Source organism: Macaca fascicularis, chromosome 3 (genome assembly GCF_037993035.2).
Source record: "Macaca fascicularis isolate 582-1 chromosome 3, T2T-MFA8v1.1".
NCBI lineage: Eukaryota > Metazoa > Chordata > Mammalia > Primates > Cercopithecidae > Macaca > Macaca fascicularis.
This window is the reverse complement of record NC_088377.1, coordinates 19728969-19746737: the sequence shown is the minus strand read 5'-3', so window position 1 is coordinate 19746737 and position 17769 is coordinate 19728969. Positions and strand designations below refer to the sequence as shown.

Below are 17769 nucleotides of genomic sequence, written 5' to 3'. Positions count from 1 at the left end.
ACAGTTTGTTTTTTTCAGCACTTGAAAAATGTTGCATCACTTCCTTCCAGCCTCCATTGTGGAAAACAAAGTCACTGTTATTCAAATTGGTGTTCCTGTGTAACACTCATTTGTCTCTGGTTGGTTTCAAAATATTTGTCTTCGTCATTAGTTGACAAAAGTTTATTTATTTATGTGTCTTGGCATGGATTTCTTTGGGTTTATCATACTTAGAGTTTCATCAATGATATGGTTTGACTTTGTTTCCACCCAAATCTCACCTTGAATTGTAATTATCCCCATGTGTCGAAGGTGGGGCCAGGTGGAGATAAATAAATTATGGGGGCAGTTTCCCCATACTGTTCTCATAGTGGTGAATAAGTCTCATGAGATCCAATGGTTTTATAAATGGAAGTTCCCTTGCCCAAACTCTTGCCTGCTGCCATGTAAGACATGACATTGCTCCTCAGTCTCCTTCTGCTATGATTATGAGGCTCCCCCAGCCATGTGGAACTGTGAGTCAATTAAACCTCTTTTCTTTATAAATTACCCAGTCTCGAGTATGTCTTTATTAGCAGTGTGAGAACAGACTAACAAACAATCAGCTTATTCAATCTCAAATTTATGTCTTTAACCAATTCAGGAGTTTTCAGCCATTATTTTAAAATAATATTTGTGTTACCCTCTTTATTCTTCTGAAACTTTGCAGCTAGATATCTCAGTTTTTCTGTTGCTGTTCCTCAGGTTTCTGACATTCTGTTCATTTTTTTCTCTACAATCTATTTTTATTATTTTAATTTTAATTTAATTTATTTATTTTGAGACAGGGTCTTACTCTGTCACCCTCCTACCTCAACCTCCTGAGTAGCTGGGACTACAGGTGCATGCCACCATGCCTGGCTAATTTTTTTTTTTTTATTTTTATTTTTTGTAGAGATGGGCTTTTGCCATGTTGCTCAGGCTGGTCTCAAACTCAGGAGCTCAAGCGATCTACCCACCTTGGTCTCCTGAAGTGCTGGGATTATAGGCATGAGCTACCATATGCAGCATTTATAATCCATTTTTTAAAAATCCATTGTTCAGATTGAGAAAATTCAATTGACAAATTCTAGAGACTCCACTTTAATGTTGAAACAATCCAGTGAGTTCTTTTTCTTCTGGTTGTATTTTTGAGTTCCATAATTTCCAATTGGTTCTTTTATATAACTTCTGTTTCTTTGCTGAAATTTTCTTTATTTTTTCATTTTAAGATAACTTATAATTGTTTTTTAAAGGATTTTTATAAAGGCTGCATTAAAGTCCATGTCAGATCATTTCAACATTTGATTAATTTCAGTTTTGGTATCTATAATTTTTTTCCCATTCAAGTTGTGAATTTTTATTTTTCATTTGAATATTACATTATGAGACTCCAGATCCTATTTAATCTGTTAAAGTATAGTGCAAGAGTGGAGTGAGTTTCTATGTCCTGCTTTATTCTCAGTCCCACTGGTACCACCCAAGTGAAGACAGACAGCTGACTCACACTGCTTCATTGCAGATAGGTGGAGTATAAGCTCAGCCCCTTTCTTAGCCCCACTGACATCAGAAAATGAAGAAGCGGAGGTCTGAATAACACTGCTTTGTGCTTCTGGGTAGGGGTTGAAGGTCAGCTCCTTTCTAAGCCTCACTGGCACCAGGGGAGGAGAAGGAAGGAAGTGGAGTACAAACTAGCCTTGCCTCTGTCCTCCTTGTTCTGTCTCATTGATATTGGGTAGATGAGGAGGTTTATTGTTCCCCTGGACCCTACTGATACCAGAGATGTGGGCAGAGTGCTGTGTATTCCTGCTTCTCACTGTCTCATTTAGTGTGTTTGCTGCCATCTGGAGATGGAGATTCAGCATCTCACTGGGTTCTGACAACACAGAAGATCGAGTGGGTGTGTGGGAAGAATGATGCCTAGTTGTGAATATCCTGCCTCTGCGTTGCCTTGTTGTTGGATTCCACCAATGCTACCTTGGTGGGAGAATTGCAGCATTACCTGCTTCTACAAACAAGAGATTGAGATCAGTACCATTTGGTCCCTGTTATACTAACCCAGTAGGTGAATTAGATTGTTGTCATCTACTTCCACTAGAAGAGGTTTGCATAGTAAACTCCTTTCTCTGCACTGTTAACAATATCCAGCTGTGGAATAGAAGCTCCATCTGCTCCTACAAGACTGGGGATGGAAGATTAGTTGTTTGCTCAGTGCTGCTGTCACCACAATTTTTCCAATGGGAAAATTGGAGCTCTGCTCCCTGACTCTGCAAGATAGCTTGTTGAGAGAGAAGATCAGCTCCTCACTCAGCCTCACGGAAACTGTAGGGTGGGGAGAGGGCACATTGATGTTTTTTGTTGGTGTTTGGCTGGAGTAAGGCAGTAATTGCTGAAATGGTGTTCTGTTGTTTGGCCATCTTTTCTTTTGTTGTTGTTGTTGTTGCCGGGTTTTTTTGTTTTTTGTTTTTTTTTGGGGGGGTGGTAGGCAAAAACAACAACAACACAACAACAAAACCCTGGGAACTCACCTCCATGTTCCTCAAGTCTCAAGGTCACTAGTCAGCCTGCTTTCTTTGTTAACACTTCAGACTTTTTAAATGCTTGTTTGTTGTGTTATATCCAATGGTTTTTAGTTATAAGAGGGAGAACCTTGGATATATTAAGGCAATCCCATCTTGGCTGTATCCTGGAGTACAACTGGTGATAAAGGAGTGTAAAAGACTGCCCTCTGAAGAGTTTGTTCAGTGCCAGAGATCTTTCGAGATTGCTATGAGTGTATCAAATTTAAAGTCCTCCCTCTATCTAATCCCAAATTTGTGACTCTTCTGAACAAGGTGTTCTGAAGAGCCCTCCCTAGAAAAGTACCTGAAAGCAAATCTAAACCTCAGAGTCTGTTTTCCATAGAGCCTCAGGTAAGACATAGACCTATGAGCTTGTTACATCTCAGGAGGAAGAGCTAGTCATGTGATCTTTTCCAGTCTGCAAATATGATGTCCATGTTCTTTCAATCTCAGCATCTGACATTTCCAAAGGAACTGTCATTATATTCTGCATATCTTTATGTACTTCCTAATATTTAGTCATTGTTTCTGCTTATTTATCATTTCTATTCTTTTTAATTTTTTCTTAGCCTATTTCACGATCTGGTGGGAATTTCGGTATCTGACATTCAAAAACCTTTGTGAAAAATTTGATTGATACAAGTTAATGATTCTCATCTAACAAAAGAACCAACTTTTGTGTCAATGTACTCCATAGAATTCTGGTCACCCTAGAGTTTGTTAGTTTTGGATTAGGTGCTCTGCTCATTCCTGGCCCAATCAACTATGACAAGCAGGGTTTAGAAATATGTTATAACTGTTGCCATTTCCCTCAGTAGAATTCTGGGTTTGAAAACTTCTGGAAGGGCACTGGGCGTGGCACATTTCCCCTCATTTTCATTTTTTATTTTTGAATTCTATACTGGCTGTTCTTTATTTACATTTGTTTTTCTTTTATTCCTGCATCTCTGCATCTTATATAGTTTAACCAAAATCTGGCACTCGGTTTGTTTTACTTTTCTGGGTGGCATCGTTACTCTACCCACACTGTTTCCTCATTTTGGTGTATCCACCCAGTGGTTGAAAGGACTACAGGGCACTTTCTAGCAAATTATTCTAAGATACAGTAACTGAAGCACCACTGTATTTCAAAAAAAAAATCAGAGACCTATAAGTCACCATGAAATGAAAGATTTGTTTACGATTATGACTGTAACAGAAATGTTATATCCTGTAGCTTCTAATACTTACTAAGTTTCCTTGAGGTTGTGTTTCACACATGGTTCCCATCTTCACAGGGAATATACATAAAACAAAAGAACAAAATACAATGAGTAGAGGAAATAGCCAGACAGTGTTTTTGGTTGTTGGGTGCATAATCCCCCTCAAATTAATCACATTCTTTGTCAGAAAGAGATTTATATTTCCTACGCAGGAAAAGGACAAGAGACCTTTTCCAAACTTCTAGGTGTTTGGCAATCTCCTTTCAACATGATATACTCTTTTATTTCATCTTCTCCCCACCCCTTATTTTTATTTTAATTTTTTTTTTGAGTCAGTCTCGCTCTGTCACCCAGGCTGAAGTGCAGTGTCACTATCTCAGCTCACTGCAGCCTCAGTCTGCTGAGCTTAAGTGATTCTCATGCCTCAGCCTCCCGAGTAGCTGGGACTACAGGTGTGCACCACCATGCCCACCTAATTTTTGTATTTTTAGTAGAGATGGAGTTTTGGACATTGACCAGGCTGGTCTTGAACTCCTAACCTCAAATGATCCACTCACCTTGGCCTTCCAAAGTGCTGGGATTGTAGGGATAAGCCGCCATGCCTGCACCCCTATATTCTTTGGTGTGTTTCCTCTGTCTCTTACCCGCAGATTTTTCTATTTCAGTGTGTGTGTGTGTGTGTGTGTGTGTGTGTGTGTGTGTGTGGTTTTATTGGATTGGGTTTGATTATTTTCTTGATTGATATATGCAGAATTTCACAATCCCAACTCTAGTAGAATAATTAAATCAGTTCTTTTTGTACCAATAAGTATTTCTATGACCCTGTCTCCTTAGTATTTGACATAGCAACCTCAAAGATTTTGCAAATTCAATAAATATTTAATTTACATGCAAGTGAGTAAGGCCCTTGACATATGTTGCATTAAAAACTATATGGTCTAAAGGTCTCCTCCAACTTTGGGCAGCTTTAAGAATGCTCTGTAAGTGCCATAATAACTACCCACCACCTTTTTTGTTGTTGTTTAAAAATATAGCTACCTATAACTTCATAAAATAGCAATGTATTTAGAGAGAAGAATATCTCAAAATCAAGCTCTGGTAAACGTTGAATTTAACAGTCCATAACAGTGATGCAAGATACTACCTCATAGCCATTTTTAAAATACCAACCTTTGTCTTAGAAACAATTTGGCTTCAAGCACTGGCTTTCATAAATCAGACGGTGTAGAGAACAAGAAGCTGAACACGCCAAGAGAGTGTTAGCAGCTCAATACATTCTTCATCCAGAAGTTGTAGGGAGCTATCATTTTTTTAGTAGATTTTTAAATGAGGAAACCAAGATTTTTCAAATGAATCATACCTAAGTACTTTCCCATGTAACTTTTTAAACTAGGGATTGAAATACAGGCTTAAAAAAGTGATCTACATGCAAGCTTGTGTCGCTGGTTTGGGGAATGATGGAGTTAAGATAAAAAGATAAGGTTTAAGCATAACATACCTTATAAATTGCATTTTGGAAATGTTCTTTTTGTTTTGAATAAAATTATTAATATATTGTCAACAGTACAATCAGATCAGATTGAAAACTTGTTTATGGTACATACAAATTGACAGTTTATGACCTGGGAATGCTTAAACTAAAAGTGGTCTAAGGAAGTTCAGACATATGGTATTATAGGCTGGCGTATAAAACAAAAATGAAGAAGCCACTTAATCTCTACAGTGGTTGACTGTTGCCACTGAGGTTTCAAGATGGCAGGGAGTTGGTTGAAAGTGATCATCATATACCATTTTTGGAAGCCAACTTAAGTTTCATTTATGACTATCAGAGGCATTTATGAGAAATCATCTAAGCTATGTTTCACTCATGTGGCCTAACTGATTTTGTCTGCTCAGGGGATTCTCAAGCTTGCTCTCCATTTTATTTTAACACTACCCGCATTTTGGTCAGCCTCTCAAAAGACTGAGCGTGTGGCCAAATGTTATAGCATTACTCTGAGGTACCACAGTTGATATAGTCACTGGAGGTATGGTCATGAAGTCACTGTTACTGAGGCATGCATGATCATCACAGACATGGGTAGTAAAGATATTGAGTTCTCTGAACTATATAATCCTGATGGATGCCATTTGATGTGTGAGTGACTTCCAAAGGGCATTTAACACACTTGAGAAGATATAACTCTCCAGAGAGATTAATACAGTGATTATGAAGAGAATACTAGTCAAGGACTGAAAAATTCCATAGAGCAGAGTTTCCCAGGAGCCAAGATTTAACTAGTTAAATATATTAATGAAAGAAGCCTTGCCTAGCTGGGCGTGGTGGCTCACACCTGTCATCCCAGCACTTTGGGAGGCTGAGGCGGGTGGATCACGAGGTCAAGAGATCAAGACCATCCTGGCTAACACGGTGAAACCCTGTCTCTACTAAAAATACAAAAAATTAGCCGGGCATGGTGACAGGCACCTGTAGTCCCAGCTACTCAGGAGGCTGAGGCAGGAGAATGGCGTGAACCCCAGAGGCGGAGCTTGCAGTGAGCCAAGATCGCGCCACTGCACTCTAGCCTGGGCAACAGAGTGAGACTCCGTCTCAAAAAAAATAAAATAAAATGAAATTAAAAAATACAAAAAATAAAAAAGAGAAAAAGAAGACTTGCCTATTGGGGAAAAGATTTGCATCTGATCTTTCAGTTATTTTAAGTTTTGGGTAACTGCCTAACATATTGACAGAGAAACAGCATTTTTTTCCCCAGTAAGAGCATAATCTCCTCCTTGTTGAAAATTAGGGTATTAAGAACTCTCCTATACTGAAGCCAAATTTTTAACTTCAGATCGTCTTCCTTGAAGATAATTTAAGGCACTATTAGAAAAATAAAAGAAAAATAAAGGTTAATAGTTGGAGCAAAGTATAAAATTAGTTTTTTTAGTCTGTATGGCAGTTAGTTGCAGTTTCTAGATTTCAACTTAAAGATTCAAATCTAAAAATGATGGAATGAGAATAGCAGTTGCAATGTGATGTATTTTCCTGGTTTGCAGTTTGAGTGTTTCTGGTTATGACGTGGCGTATTATAGTGGCCTCTGTGAGAAGCCCACACAGTAGCAGGCATGAAAGTTGTCCATATATTATTTGTTATGGTAATTTTTTTGAGGTTTATACCAAGTGGTCCAATTTCAGTTTGCAGAAATTGGAAACAGATCCGTTTTAATTTTTAGTGAAAAAAGAAGAATTCAGGATCTAATCCAGTTTATGGGTAAACTATAAAACCTCAAAGACAATGAACAGGTTAGAATTATGTGAGGTGAAGAGGGTTGTGTACTAGGAAGTGGGCCCTCACCAGATACTGAATGTTCCAGGACTTTATGTTGGACTTCCAGCCTCTAGAACTGTGAGAAAAAAATGTCCATTGCTTGTAAGCCATTCAGTCTATGATATTTTGGTATAGCAGCCTGAATGGACTAAGACAACTTCTACGTGAAAAAAGTGTATATCTATAAAGCACAATGAGTAGATATGGACACTACTAGGGGAAAAGAAACATTTATTGAGTGGACTGGTAGAAAATAATAGTGTTCAGCCATGTCTGATTGTTTTTTCTTCTATAGAAATATAGAAAATGACACCTCCTAATAGGCCCATAGGATTAGTTATGGCCAAGGAAAAATGAACGGAAGTGATGTGTCTCACTTCTGGGCTGCAGGAACAGCAATCCCATATACAGTTCTCCTATCTACCACTTCCTCCAGGACACAGAGTGTGGAGGCCATTGTTGAGGATACAATGTGAAAAGGATGAAGCTGCCTGTTATACCGAGTCACTGCCTGGTGGATCAAGTCAACTGAGTGCATGGTGGACTTTACAGACATGAGAAATAAATTGTGTTGTGTTCTGCTGCCAAGATTTTGGGATTGTAGCATATCCTGATCTATCCTGACTAATATGGGAAATAGTTCAATGATAACACACATCTATCTCCCATCTATAAACATAAATAACATTTCTGAGGTATCAATTTGCAAACAACATAAAATAGAAAAAAAAAACCCTCCCGCTCTGAAATTTGTAATTGAATTTAATAGCAAATTAAGTAAGCTATATCACCATAATGCTACTTACGTAGACACTATTGGAAATGGTTTGATTTTGTTGACTCCCCGCCCATTTGGTAAATCCTTATAAGTTAAAGGCACACACAGAGGTCATATTTGCCTCAGTAATGAATTGTTTAGTAGCAGGCAGTAGCCGCTGTCAGGCTAACATAAAGGATGGTTCCATGAAGTGGCTGGAAAGGGTAGTTCCATGAAATGGCTGGAAATGATGCTCATGCTCTCATAACAAGTGGCAGGGAAATAAATGTCTCCCTCATTCCGATAGACATTCCTGTGTTTGGCAAAGCTTTCTAAAACTGTGATAGTGAGTGGAGTTAGCTTCAGGAATAAGCCAGTTCGGTAAGAATGTTAGAGAAGGCCTTTCCGTGTCCAGCAGTAAATTGTCTATCTGATAGGTCAATTGACTCCTGTTGGAGCCCAGATCATCGTGATTGCTGCACCAAGCACCATCATCAGTGGACCATGCTATAGGAAATAATAGTTATTTAAGAAGGGAGATTTCACTTGCATTCTCCAAAATATTGGGATTTTTGATTCTGCAGCTGTAAGATATACAATTTTTCCCCATTCTTCTCTGGACGTATTTATTTAATTTGTAAAATAAAGAAGTCTCCCTCATGGCAAGTCTTCCATATTTCTCACAAATAATTCTAAATTTCTGGGAAGAAGACTGGTTTGAAAATCCATTGATTGTGGACACTTTTTCTAATGATTGACTCCTGTTTTTCTCAGCCCCAAGAAGCTGTAACTGGATGGGTGAAATGTGATATATATTGCCTTTATTGCATTCTATGAAGAAATGAAAGTGAAGCTGAAACAATGTTCTTTTAAAAATGCTCCCAAATTCAGTATATAACTGTTATTTAACTGATGATTTGATTAATTAGCTGACAAATTAGATGATTTGATTAATTAGCTGATAGAAAATGACTTATGATCGTTTTCTATCTTAGTAAGGAAAAAAGTATTCATTATCTTTTGGTGGCAGCTCTTTACCACCAGAGGTTAAAATCTCGTGTGACACATAGAAGATTTATTTTTAGTAAAAAGAAATCCAAGCTATATAACTTAGATTATTTCTGCTTCAACACTGCATAAAATACATGTCTTTTATCTTGCAATGATTACATTCACAACTAGATGTAAGGTAAATTTAAAACAAAGATAGCCAATAATACCCATCATAAAACAAGCACAGAAATAAGACAAAATAAATTCATGTGGGGTAAATTATTTAGCCTTGGAACCAGCATATGTATCTGATACTGGCATTAGATGGATATTCATATGCCATTATATTTTGTAATAATGTAACCAAAATCTAAAACAGGAAGTGGGGAAACAGCCCCTACGGTCTGCATGAAATATGCTTCTTCTGTTCAGGCACGATGGCTCACGCCTGTCATCCCAACACTTTTGGAGACCAAGGTGTGTGGATAATGAGGTCAGGAGTTCAAGACCAGTCTGGCCGATATGGTGAAATCTCATCTCTACTAGTAATACAACAATTGGCAGGGCATGGTGGCACATGCCTGTAGTTCCAGCTGCTCAGGAGACTGAGGCAGAAGAATCACTTGAACCCGGGAGGTGGAGGTTGCAATGAGCCGAGGTTGCGTCACTATACTCTAGCCTGGGCAACAAGACTCCATCCCAAGAAAAAGAAAAAAGAAAAGGAAAGAAAAGAAATATGCTTTTCCCAACAGCCTCACTGCTGATGATTATGGAGAATTCTTAAACAGTGACTGACAAGTTAGTGAGAAGTTTCATTTGCTGGATAGTTTCATTTCATCCCTGAAAGTAGACTGCAGTAGCTTAGCGCTGGATTATATATAAAAGTGCCAAAGCTACTCTTTAGGTACAAGTAGTAGTGTGCTGATAAATTGCATATCTGAGAAAAAAATACCCAGATTTGTAGCCAATTTCCATGGTGTAAATACTCTTACAATGCCCAATTTCCAGCTACCAACTAACTTGTAAAAATTCAAAATATTTAACAATCAACTTCATAAAACCATAAGAGACAGTTACAACATACCACTGGCCTGGGCAGGGGTCTTAAGAGAGGTCCCAGGACCCTGTCCACAATATAAGCTGTCCTTCATTCCATATCAGGAAGCCCTTAGTGTGTAAGCACCATCAAAAACCATTACTGCCTCCCTCTGTATTGGTCTGTCTTTATTTTTCTGACAACTTAGTGTTTCTCTCTGGAGATGTTTAACAACTACCCTATTTAGTATCTGAGTCAGTGAATAGCAGAAATTTTAATTCCTATTCACAAGTAGATACATTGCTTGTTAAATATTTTGTAAACTGTGAAATGGAGAAACACTGTTGTTTTTTCTTTAATGACTATTTTCTCCTCAATTTCCTCTGTGAGACTACTGATCCCTATATTGTTCTCTCCTTTCATACACATCAAGCAAACATCAGATGTTGCTTAAATCCCAACTGCTACATTTCAATTTTACTCCTTTTTACAGACTGTGTGTTTGAAGAAAGTAATTTGAATTATTTATATCCCTAAGTTTGCAGCTATTAAATGGGAATTGTAATAGCTTTTGTTCACATGAGCTGAAAATTACCAAATCGTTGGATTTATTCATGCTCTGTGTCTAAAATGTCTTCCAATCACTGCATTTGTGCTTAATTAAATTCAGTTGTTTTCCAGTTTTTTGCCAACTACATTAAAGTTGAGTTTAAAATCTGTTTTTATTTTTATTTGCTGCCAAGGGAGCAAGGTATCAACATATGTCAAATTTAAAGGGAAATGTGTCTATTAATACATACACATTATTATGCAACATGTTCCAACTGTGCACATTTCTCAAGAGGAGAGAAGAAAAAAATCTACAAAAATAACTTTTGCTGCAAGAAGAATATAAACAAGTTAAAATCCTTTCATGATAACAAAAGTCTCACAAAAGAGGACTGGACTTTGTCCATGTTTTAGGAATTTGCAGATATAAAGAGTTAGTTATCTTCTACTCCAGCTCTGTAATGTGTAGTCTGAAAATATTTGCTGTCAGAAAAAGACAAAGTTGGAAGGCATAGATTTCACCGACAGAGAGAGACCAAGAATCCTTTCACCTCATATCTTTATATTTCTAACTTTCATCAAATGCTTGCAATATGACAGAAGCATTGATTTTTTTTCTTTTTTTTTTTACCACTCTCCTCATAACCCCAAACTTTTAAAAAATCCTGCAAGCATCTTGTTCCTTTGGCATGAAATTCACTATTAAGGCATGTTGTAAGGGCCCTGCTTGCCTAGATGCATAACACTAAGCAGTTTAGTGTAACATAGCTGATAGGCTACTCTTTTCTATTTTTTTTCCACTAAAATGTCAGCAAGTTTTAGGCAAAGAAGTATATGAGGTAATATAACACATATGCCAATAAGGATATTAATTTCTAAAGAATGCATCCAAACAATTGAGAGTGTTACAGGAACACTTTCTCAGTTAACTCCCCAAAGGGTGTAACAAAAACTAAATCTATCTGTAAAAAGTAGTTTATAAAACATGTATTACATTATGTTTGAATAAATGTGGTTTTAGGGGGTGTTTTTGAGTACACTACACAAATCCACCTCTCTTAATCTCAGTACTTGTCATGAAGGTCCACTCCTCAAAAGAAAACAATTCAAACACTCAAAATTGTATCATTTCGGTAGTTGGAGACTTGGAACTTTTGAAGACTTTATGTCAACAGAAAAATATTTCAGCCCATTCCTTCGCTTTTATGAACATTACTTTCTCAATGTTGTATTAATTCATACTTACAAACCCAGGAGCTTAAGTGAAATTTGTGTGCGGAAAAGGATGAAAAGTCCTTACTCCATTAGATAAAACAATTTGATAAGTAATTATATGCCTAGTTGCATCTTAGCTCCTTTGTATAGTACATCTTTATCTCAGTTTGAGACTTGGAATGATATGTGAAAATTGCAATTGTTGTCCAGTTAAAAAAAAAAATGCAGGGTGGTGATGGTAAGGGTTGGGGTGGGGAACAAGAGGACTGGAATTGTCCACTGCTCTCTGCACAGATGAGCTAACAGGAGAAACTCAATGTCCTGAATTACAAGGGTCCAGAAGCAAATTATTTTCACTGGAGACATTCCTTGAAGTCTCAGTCTAATTTGGGGTTTACCATTTTACTCACAAAATTTACAATTTCCCTTCATACTGTCGAGCACTATTTGTTCTAATATTTGTAGTTCATGAGCATTTGTTTAATGATTATGTTTTCCTTTTAAAACTGTAAGCTCCGTGAGGCAAGGCTGACTATTATATTCAATGTCATGAACTGTCCTTGGCTTTTTCTTTACCTCAAATCTACCATGAAGCTAACCACTTTTCCTCTGCTATTTTGTTATTTTCAGTGATGTTCACCAGATACGGCCTGACTGCTATCTCTTTTCTTCTATCCACATCCAAGGTTCTCAGTTGACCTCTGAATTGACTGCTCTTGAGTTAATGCTGAATCCCGCTCCAAGTGGTTGCTTTTAGAGGGAAGTCAGATCATGACGGGCAGCATCTCTGCTGAGAGGGCTCCCTTCTACATAAAACTCTCTGACCAGACAGTGTTCCTTAAACAGAGGAGTAAACATGTAAGCTGATATGCACCATCTCCTCTTTTTATGAATGTGGGCTTTCGGGTATGTTTTCATGCATCTTAAAAATCCAGGACTGTATCTGGCACTTGAAAACTTCCAACCAAGTTAGGCATTTTTCTATCGTTTTATACTAATTTTACTAGGTAATTAACTACAACACACATATGTACTTAAAAGTATGTTTATTGTAAATAATAATTACTATGTATTATGGAATATTACTTTTTCACACTTACTTAATACATCAGTTTATATACATTCTTCATAGTCTACATAAGAACATATTGATCTGCATTGCTATTACATTCCAAGAATAATTCTTAAAATGTTCCTCATGTGCATCTTTGACTTCATAATAAATACTTTAAATGATGATAATGCATGTTTGTGAATTTCTAGTTTTGTAAGGCAGAGTGCTAGACATGTTTCTTAACAATTTGTAATAACTCACTTTATAATCTTTAATAAAAATAATGACTAATTGCAATGCATATCTCTAGAAATAAAATTTCTCTGGACTATATATTCGGAACCAACATTTTAACTTCTTACATTGTATATTTTAGAGGTTAAAATATGGAAACAATTACATATCACACACTGAAATTTAAGTAACCTGTGCAATTAATACTGGAATTAACTGCTATATTATAATATTAATTAGTTAAGGTAAAAGTGACCAATATTATTAAATTGCTTTTATTTTTAAATTTTCTTTAGAATTGGGCGTACATGTGCTTGTTTGTTACATATAATGCTTGCTTGTGGTGTTTGAGCTTCTAAGTGTACCAATAATGAAAATATTGAACATTATACCTGATAGGTAATTTTTCAACCCTCACCTCTTTTCCACCCTTCCCCCTTTTGGAGTCCCTATTGTCTATTAGTTCTATTTTTATGTTCATGTGTATCAGTTATTTAGTTCCCACTTATACGTAAAAGCATATGGTATTGGTTTTCCGTTTCTAAGTTAGTTTCTAAGTTAGTTCACTTAGGATGTTGGCCTCTATTCCAACTATGTTGCTGCAAAGAACATGATTACATTCTTTATTATGACTACATAGCATTCCATAGTGTACATATATCACATTTTTAAAATCCAGTCAAACATTAATGGTCACTTAGTTTGGTTCCATGGCTTTGTTATTGTGAATAGTGTTGCAATGTACAAATTAGTACAGGTGTCTTTTCAGTATAACAATTTCTTTTCTTTTGAGTAAGAAAATCCCACTACCCAGTAGAGGAATTGTTGGGTCAAATGGTAGTTCTACTTTTAGTTCTTTGAGAAATGTCTAAACTCTTTTCCCTAGAAGTTGAGCTAATTTATATTTCTACCAACAATATACAAAAGTTCCCTTTTCTCTGCATACGTATCAATGTTGCCTTTTCTCTGCATACATATCAACGTTCCCTTTTCTCTGCATACACACCAACATCTGGTTTTTGACTTTTTAGTAATAGCCATTCTGACTGGTGTAAGATGACATTGCATTATGGTTTTAATTTCATTTCTCTGATGATTAGTGATATTGAGCATTTTTTCATGTGTTTGTTGGCCACTTGTACTTCTTCCTTTGAGAGATGTTGCTCATGTCCTTTACCCAGCTTTTAATGGGATTGTTTGCTTGTTTTCTTTATGAGTTGTTTGAGTTCCTCATAGATTCTGAATATTAGTCCTTTGTCAGAGGCATAATTTGCTAATATTTTGTCCCATTCTGTAGGTTGTCTGTTTACTCTGCTGATTATTTATTCTGCTATATAGAAGCTTTTTAGTATAATTAAGTCTCATTTGTCTATTTTTGTTTTTCTTGCATTTGTTTTTGGGGTCTTCATCATAAATTCTTTGCCTAGGCCAATGTCCAGAAAAGCTTTTTCTAATTTTTTTCTAGTATTTTATAGGTTCAGGTATTAAATGTATGTCTTTAAACCATTTGGCCACATCCTCACTCAAATCTCATCTTGAATTGTTTCTCCTATAATCCCCACGTGTCATGGGAAGGACCTGGTAGGAGGTAATTGAATCATGAGGGTAGGTCTTTCCTGTGCCATTCTCATGATAGTGAATAAGTCTCACGGGATCTGATGGTTTTATAGAGGGAGTTCCCCTGCACATGCTCTCTCTTGCCTGCTGCCATGTAATATGTCTCTTTGTTTTTCCTTCATCTTCCATCATGGTTGTGAGACCTCCCTAACCATGTGGAAAAGTTAGTCCATTAAATCTCTTTTCTTTATAAAGAAATACCCAGTCTCGGGTATTTCTGTATCACAGCATGAGAACAGATTAATACATCCATATTGAATTAATTTGTGTATATGATGAGAGATAGGTGGTCCAGTTTCATTCTTCTGCATAGGACTAGCCAGCTATTCCAGTACCATTTATTGCACGGGATGTTCTTTCTCTGTCATTTATTTTTGTCAGTTTTGTCAGAGATCAGTGGGTTGTAGATATGTGACTTTGTATTGGGTTATCTATTCTGTTCTATTGATCTGTGTATCTATTTTGTATCAGTATCATGCTCTTTTAGTTACTGTAGCCTTGAAGTAAAATTTGAAGTCCAGCAGTAAAGTCAGGCAAATCTAGATGCCTTCAGATTTGTTCTTTTTGCTTAGGATTGTTTTTGGCTATTTGGGGTCTTTTTGGTTCCATATGAAATTTAGACCTTTTTTCCCCAATTCCATGAAGGATGATGTTGGTAATTTGATAGAGATTGCATTGAATCTGTGGAATGCTTTGGGTAGTATGACCATTTTAATGACATTGATTCTTCGAATCCATAAAGATGGAATATTTTTGGTTGTATCATCTATGATTTGTTTCATCAGTGTTTTATAGTTTTTCCTTAGAGATTTTTCACCTCCTTGGTTAAATGTATTTCTAGGTTGTTGTTGTTTTGTGGCTATTGTAAATGGAATTGAGTTCTTGATTTGGTTTTCAGCTTGAACGTTCTTGGTGTATAGAAATGCAACTGATTTTACATTGATTTTGTGTCCAGAAACTTAACTGAATTTATTTATTAAGTCTAGGAGTCCTTTGGAGATATCTTTAGGGTTTTCTGCTTGTATGATTATGTCTTCAGTGAACAGAGATAATTTGACTTGTTCCTGTCCAATTTAGATGCTTTTTATTTTTGTCTCTTACCTGATTGCTCTAATAACTGCAGTACTGTGTTGAATAGCAATGGTGAGAGCAGACATCCTTGTCTTGTTCTCGTTCTTAAGGAGAATGCTTTCAGCTTTCCCCCATTCTATATAATGTTGGCTGTGGATTTGTCATAGATGGCTCTTGTTATTTTGAGGTATATTTCTTCAATGCCTAGTTTGTTGATGATTTTTATCATGAAGGGATGCTGAATTTTATTAAATGTTGTTTCTGTTTCTGTTGAGGTGGTCATATGGTTTTTGTTTTTAGTTTTGTTTATGTGACGAATCACATTGATTGATTTCTGGATGTTGAACCATTCTTGTGTTGCTGGAGTAAAACTCACTTGATTGTGATGAATTATCTTTTTGATATGCTGTTGCATTCAGCTTGCTAGTATTTTATTCAGGATTTTTGCATTGATATTCATCTGGAATATTGGCCTATTTTGTTGTTGTTCTTTTACCCTTGCCTGATTTTTGTTATAAGGATGATACTGATTTTGTGGAATGAGTTAGGGAGTAATCTCTCCTCCTTAGTTATGTGTTTTTTGTTTTTTGTTTTTAATAATTTCAGTAACATTGGTCCCAGCTCTTCTTTGCACATCTGGTAGAATGCAGCTGTGAATCTGTCTGGTCCTGGTCTGTTGTTGTTGTTGAAAGATTTTTTTATTTCTTATTCTGTTTACTTACTCGTTATTGGTCAGTTCAGGATTTATGTTTCTTCCTCGTTCAATTGTGGAGGGTCATATGTTTCCAGGAATTTATCTATTTCTTCTAGGCTTTCTATTTTGTGTGCATAGAGGTGTTCATGACAGTCTGAAAATCTTTTGCATTTCTTTGGTATCAGTTATAATGTCCCCTTCCTTATTTCTGATTGTACTTATTTGAATCTTCTCTCATTTTTTCCTGGCTATTCTGGCTAACCATATGTCAATTTTTATCATTTCATAAAAATAACTTTTTGTTTTATTAATCCATTGTATCAATTTATTAGTCTCAACCTCATTTAGTTCTGCTCTTTATTATTTCTTCTGCCTGTTTTGGGTTTAGATTATTCTTGTTTTTATAGTTTCTACAGTTTATAATGTGGATCAACATTAGGTTGTTCATTTGGGATCTATCTTTTTTATGTGGGCATTTAATGCTATAAACTTTACTCTTAGTACTTCTTTTGCTGTATCTCAGAAGTTTTGGTATGTTGTGTCTCTATTTTCATTCATTTCAAGGATTTTTTAAATTTCTGCTTTAACTTCATTGTTTACCAAAAAGTCATTCAGGAGCAACCTTCCTTGTACTTGTGTAGTTTTGAAACTTCCTCTTACTATTAATTTCTAATTTTATTCCACTGTGGTCCAAGAGGATACTTAAAATGATTTAGACTTTTGAAAATTTATTGGTACTTGCTTTATGGCCCAAATATGTGGTTGATTTTTGAGAATATTCCTTGTGGAGGTGGGAAGAATGTATATTCTGTGGTTGTTGGATAGGATGTTATTTAAATGTCTATTAGGTCCATTTGGTCTATAGTACAGTTTAATCCATGGTTTCTTTGTTGATGTTCTGCCTCAGTGTTCTGTCTAGCGATGTCATTGGGATGTTAAAGTCCTCCCTTATTGTATTGCTATAAATACAATACTGTTTTCTTAGATGTAATACTATTTGTTTTATGAATCTGGGTGCTCTGGTGTTGGGTACATATGTATTTCAGATATTTAAATTTTCTTGTTGTATTGAACCTTTATCATTGTATAATACCCTTCTTTGTCCTATTTTTCTGTTGTTGGTTTAAAGTCTGTTTAATCTGAAATGAGAATAGTGATTCCTGCTCACTTTTGTTTTCTGTTTATATATCTTTTTTCCACTAATTTACTCTGAGTCTGCAGCTGCCTTTAGCCAGTAAGTTTGCCTCTTATATGCAGCAGAGGGTTGAGTTCTGGGATTTTTGTTTGTTTTCTTTGATTTGTCTTCTTTTGTTTTGTTTTTTACAGTTTCCACTCTACATATTTTGAGTGGAGCATTTAAGCCATTTATATTCAAGGATAATGTTGATAGGTGAGATTTTATTTTTATCAGTGTTGTTAGCTGGTTGCCTTATGGTTTCAATTGTGTAATTGCTTTATGTTATCTGTGAGCTTTGCATTTA

The 17769-nt window shown here is 36.1% G+C and overlaps 1 long non-coding RNA gene across 7 annotated transcripts in view; it reads left to right on the top strand.

The window, feature by feature from the left end:
- LOC123572397 (uncharacterized) overlaps positions 1-17769 on the top strand; it is a 227838-nt gene that overhangs the window by 43812 nt on the left and 166257 nt on the right. Inside the window, exon 3 of one of the 7 annotated variants that reach the window (XR_006696941.3) lies at positions 12305-12782. The exons of 5 other annotated variants lie outside the window; for them this stretch is intronic. This is a non-coding gene — a long non-coding RNA (uncharacterized lncRNA). Of the gene's footprint in view, positions 1-12248; positions 12783-17769 lie in introns of those variants that run through there. One more of the 7 variants, XR_006696940.3, reaches the window with a different exon arrangement.